The following is a 6,237-nucleotide window of genomic DNA, read 5'->3' as shown; positions in this document are numbered from 1 at the left end:
CATTACAGCCTTCAGTTCAATGTTTTTTTAATCTGAATTATATGTGATGGATCAGAACACAATAGTCTAAGCTGGTGAAGTAAAATCAGAAAAATATATACATAAAACTATTTTTCAGAAATAATAAACTGATATTTGGCATGTGCGTATGTATTCATCCCCTTTGTTTTGAAGCCCATAAAAAAGCTCAGTTGCAACCAATTACCTTTACATAATTAGTGAAATGATGTCCACCTGTGTGCAATCTAAGTGTCACATGATCTGCCATTACATATACACACCTTTTAGAAAGGCCCCAGAGGCTGCAACACCTAAGCAAGAGTGTGGTAGCAATCTGGCTGTATGCTATGCACATAGCCACATCTACTGTGCTCATAATAATATTTCCGTCTTAATGATATAATACTTCTTACCTTACCTTTCAACCCACTCATCCCAATGAACAGACATGACCATCCTTCTTACGTTCTAAGTTCCATCAGCCTGACTCCCCCTGCGGATCGTCTGCTGGCTCTTTTATTTACATATCAACAGGAAACCACGACCTGGAGGGTTTGCCTCCAACCAGCTAGACACCTCCTACAAAGCTTGTGACCTCACAGCAGCAACACAGGATGTCAAATGACCATATAAGGACAATACAATGCAATACAATACAGAAGAATGTGGTGTCTTCACAGACAGCCAATCAGACATTTGTTTTCCTTCAAAATAACCAATAACAGACATGTATACATTCAAATAGTCAGTGACGCAAACTGACTAAATGCTTTCAATGATGCGAATAATACAAAACCAATGAACGATGACTACAATTCCGTTGATAGAAATCCTTAATATACATTGTTCCAGAGAACAATGTATACCTGGATTATTCTACACCTCCGTGTGGATGGAAGGTTATCCACAGATGTGCACCGCCTATCTCCATGTGGTGATCAGATGCAGCAGAGACAATGAGCGCACATCCGCCCACAACCAATCCTTGCAGAGCAAGCATATGACCCCAGGCGATCGTCTGTATAATGTACAGGGGCCCTTTCGCTGGCGGACATACCCCACTCCGCAAACACCTCTTTCCAATCCCAGGAAGTTATCCACTACCTAACGGATCTCAACCAGCGTCAGTCTGCCCCCGTCGGCTCTTTTAGAGCGGGCTAGGGGAGAATGAACATAGGGGGACTCTTATGACAATACATATAAAAATACATCTAAAATTTTCCACAACAAGAGGCACCACTAACCAAACACTGCCATGAAGACCAAGGAACCCTCCAAACAAGTAAGGGTCAATGTTGTTGAGAAGTCAAGGTTAGGTTATAAAAGAATATCCAAATCTTTGATGATACCTAGGAGCACCATCAAATCTATCATAACCAAATGGAAAGAACATGGCACAACAGCAAACCTGCCAAGAGATGGCCGCACACCAAAACTCAAGGACCGGGCAAGGAGGGCATTAATCAGAGAGGCAGCACATAGATCTAAGGTAACACTGGAGGAGCTGCAGAGTTCCACAGCAGAGACTGGAGTATCTGTACATAGGACAACAATAAGCCATACACTCCATAGAGTTGGGCTTTATGGCAGAGTGGCCAGAAGAAAGCCATTACTTTCAGCAAAAAACAAAATGGCACGTTTTGAGTTTGCGAAAAGGCATGTGGGAGACTCCCAAAATGTATAGAGGAAGGTGCTCTGGTCTGATGAGACTAAAATTTTACTTTTTGGTCATCAAAGAAAATGCTGTCTGGCGCAAACCCAACATATCACATCACCCAAAGAACACCACCCCCACTGTGAAACATGGTGGTGGCAGCATCATGCTGTGGGTCAGAGTTGAGGGAAAGAGGGATGGTGCTAAATACAGGGATATTCTTGAGCAAAACCTGTACCACCCTGTGTGTGATTTGAAGTTAGGACAGAGGTTCACCTTCCAGCAGGACAATGACCCCAAACACACTGCTAAAGCAACACTTGAGTGGTTTAAAGGGAAACATTTAAATGTGTTGGATTGGCCTAGTCAAAGCCCAGACCTCAATCCAATAGAAAATCTGTGTTCAGACTTAAAGATTGCTGTTCACAAGCGCAAACCATCCAACTTGAAGGAGCTGGAGCAGTTTTGCAAGGAGGAATGGGCAAAGATCCCAGTGGTGAGATGTGGCAAGCTCATAGAGACTTATCCAAAGCGACTTGGAGCTGTGATAGCCGCAAAAGGTGGTTCTACAAAGTATTGACTTTAAGGGGGTGATTATTTATGCACATTGACTTTTTCTGTTATTTTGTCCTAAAAAAAAAAAGATCTTCAAAGTTGTGTGCATGTTCAGTGATGCGAATCCTCAAACAATCCATGTTAATTCCAGGTTATGAGGCAACAAAACACCAAAAATGCCAAGTGAATACTTTTGCAAGGCACTGTAGAAATATAATTTATACCAAGAACAGTGAATGATTTGGTTAGTGATGCTGGACTGCTATTATCAGGGCTTTGTTTTCAGCGGGAACGCGGGGGAACGCAGTTCCGGCACCTCTTGTACTGACTGTATGTAATGGCAAGAGGTCCTGGGGTGTGCTGCAGGTTATTGATGTTCACTGCTGGGGATCTATTTTTGCAAGGGGAGTCTATTGTTGCTAGTGGGGGACCTATGGTTGCTGGGGGAGGGTCTTGTTGAAAGAGATCTACTCTTGGGGGAGGTGTTGATGACAGCAGGACAGACTATTAATGCTGGCTATGCGGAGATCTGTTGATGCTGCGGGGAGTCTATTGTTGCTGGCGGGGAAATTTTGTTGTGGTTGGTCCATTGTTGTTAGGGGGATCTATTGTTGCTGGCGGCAGGGGATCTATTTTACTGCTTTTCTTGATATCATTACCAAATGCCATACAAATTAGCACCTCAGAATGATACTTGGTTCGATAGTGTCTAAAATGGACGGTACTGGGAGGTGGGTAGGGGCGGAGAAAAGGGGTGACTCAGAAAGGGGGAGTTCCTGCACCTGTTTTAGAAAAAAAGCCCTGGGTATGATTATGAACACAACTGGAGTGTCTGGTGCCGATGTAACATCTGGAGTGCAGTGTGGAGAAGCAGGAAGACGAGCGGGGTCCGGACTGGAGCAGAGCACCAGCAGATGGCACGCGTGGTGTGCAACATGGGACCGCTGTATCAGAAAGGGAGTGGAGACGAGAGAGCGAGAGGACAGAGTGGCAGAGGATCAGCAGAGCTGGGGGAGCAGAGCAGGAGAAACTAGCTGATGTCACATGTGTTGAGCAGTGTGGGAGTGCTATAGCGGGAGTTGATCATGGACCAGAAAGGGAAGAGGATCAGCAAGCCAGAGGATCAGCAAAGTTGGGGTTACTACCGAGTGGGAGATCAGCAGAGCAAGGTGCTACTACTAGGTAGGGCATCAGAAGAGCTGGGGGTACTACTGAGCAGGAGATCTGCTGAACGAAGGTACTAATGAGCTGGGGATCTGCTGAGTGGGGGTACTGCAGAGACAGATAGGAAATCAACACCCACAAGGCATTCGCCAAACTTCAATTCAGCTACAAAAAAGCATCACTGAAGCATCACAGAAGAATCACATCAAACACATCAAAAAAGCATGTTGAAGTGGTAGGCACTTTAACCGCTTGCCGACCAGTCGCGTCATTATACTGCGACAGGTCGGCACGTTGCCGCGAGCCGTCGTAGCTGTACGTCGGCTCCTTTAAGGGGGATAGCAGGCATGCGCTGCATTGCTGTTGGTGCCGATGCTCGTGGCCGATGGTCGCAATGACCTCCAGCCACGAGCGATCACGGGCACGAGGGGCAGAACAGGGACATGTGTGTGTAAACTGTTCTGAGAGGAGAGACAGATCGTGAGTTCCTAATAGCTAGGAACCACGATCCGTCACTTGCTCAAGGTCAGTCCCCTCCCTCTACAGTTAGAAACACATAGCAGGGAACACAGTTAACCCCTTGATCACCCCCTATTGTTAACCCCTTCCCTGCCAGTGACATTTGTACAGCAATTGGTGCATTTTTATAGCTATTGGCCAGTGTTGCCAACCGTCATGTATTTTTACTGGCAGACGGTAAAAAAACAGGCAATTTTCTCCTGCCAGTAAATGCCAGTAAAAGGAAAAAGTTGCCAGTAAAAAATATGGTTGTGATGTTCAGCTCAGTCCAGAGCCGGCCGAGACCATCTGAGTACAGTGTGTTCGGACAGCTCTGGTGGAGACGGTGTACTAGCGTGTTGTGTGATGTCATGGTGCAAGGGAGACAAGCAGAGCAGGCAGAGCCTTGTGTGTGGGTCTGCAGGACAGGAGCAGGGCAGGTCGGGAGCGGGACTGTCAGTGCTGTTTAGACTGGAGTGGACTGAAGGGACCAACTTCATGTGTGCGTGCCTTCCTATTCTAATTTCTTGCCCTCCTGAGTCCTGTCCCTGAGCTACTTACTATATCGAAAATAAAATAAGAAATATGTTTTTTGCCCTAATATCTACCTTAAATCACATCGGTAATTGTATATTGTACTTGTTTGTAGCCTAAATACTAAAATTTGCACTTAAAACTGTAATTTTGTAACTTTTGGCAATGCCAGTAAAAACTTGGCTGTGCCGGGAAATTTTGGGTGTCGTGTCAGTAAATTTCAATCAGGTAGGTTGGCTACACTGCTATTGGCTATAAATGCCAATGGTCCCAAAAATGTGTCAAAAGTGTCCAATGTGTCCGCCATAATGTCTCAGTCCCGATAAAAATCGCAGATCGCCGCCGTTACTAGTATAAATAATAATAATGACATAAATCTATCCCCTATTTTGTAGACGCTATAACTTTTGCACAAACCAATCAATATACGCTTATTGTAATTTTTATTACCAAAAATATCTAGAAGAATACGCATCGGCCTAAACTGAGAAAAAAATAGCTTTTTAAAAAAAAAAAAAAATGGGAATATTTATTATGGAAAAAAGTACAAAATATTGTACTTTTTTTTTCAAAATTGTCGCTCTTTTTTTGGTTATAGAGCAAAAAATAAAAACCGCAGAGGTGATCAAATACCACCAAAAGAAAGCTCTATTTGTGGGAAAAAAAGGATGCCAATTTTGTTTGGGTACAGCGTCGCATGACTGCGCAATTGTCAGTTAAAGCGACGCAGTACCGAATCACCAAAAAATGGCCTGGTCATTCAGCAGCCAAATCTTCCGGGGCTGAAGTGGTTAATGTGTGTTAAAGTGGATGTAAACCCGATTCATGAAATTTGAGCTGAGCACATATATCTGTAGTGTTTTGTTATCTCTCTTCAAAGCACTATGTCCCGTAGCTGTCTCCTGCTCCGTTCTTCTGTTATCAGCCTGATAACTCCTGACAAGTTCTCCGAGACATAAGATAAAAGCAGCCAGAGTTTTGTGTTGGGGAGGATGCTGCAAATAGATTAGCAGAGTTCTAAACTATTCAACTAACAGAGCTGAAAGTCTCTGCCTATGAGGAGAGGGGGGTGTGTGCCTTTCCTCCAATCAGCTGTCTTGTCTGTATACCCAGGCTTCACTGCAGTGCTAACCAGAAAGAGGAAATCTCCTAACACTATGTGCACTTTCTAAAGAATATGTAAAGCTGAAGAGAGCAGATATACATGTAAAACTTATGTAGGGCGACTTGTTTCATCTCTGTGTATCATCTGAGGCTGTTCACATCACTGGGTATATGTGAGGGTTTAGATCCGCTTTAAAGTTGAGGAAAATGTAAATGAGCCCTTAGACTAAGGTGACCAGATTTTTAAAATGAAATCCGGGGACATATTGTTTTTTTTTACTAGTGATGGCGGCAATTAGCGACTCTCTGCCCGTCGCCGCCGCTGCCCGCCTCACAGCCTGTTAAGTCTTACTCTCCGGGCCCCGGCTACTACTGGGTTGGGAGCGGAGGAAGATCTCTCCGCCAGGGAAGGCAAGGAGATAAGCAGGTAGGCGGCTGGCCGGGACTTGAGCCAAGGCAGAAGAACATGGACCCGATACTGAAAAAAATATTCCCTCAACACCGACCAGCACAGAATCATCAGAAAGGGGCACAGATAATGGAAAAAAATACACCCCCCTAAGCTAGTAGGAGCGGTGGAACCGGGGGTGTGTAAGTCAGAATTTTTATTTAAATTTTTTTAATGTTTTTGAAATTGCCCCAGCCTCTGTTCAAATCCAATCTGGGGACAAAACCGGGGACAGACTTGGTCCGGGGACAGTGTCCTCAATCCGGGGACTGTCCCCGGA

The sequence above is a fragment of the Lithobates pipiens genome, unplaced genomic scaffold, assembly GCF_037356315.1.
Source record: "Lithobates pipiens isolate NorthernLeopardFrog02 unplaced genomic scaffold, aLitPip1_a1.2 Scaffold_8, whole genome shotgun sequence".
Lineage (NCBI taxonomy): Eukaryota > Metazoa > Chordata > Amphibia > Anura > Ranidae > Lithobates > Lithobates pipiens.
This window is presented reverse-complemented; position numbering follows the sequence as displayed.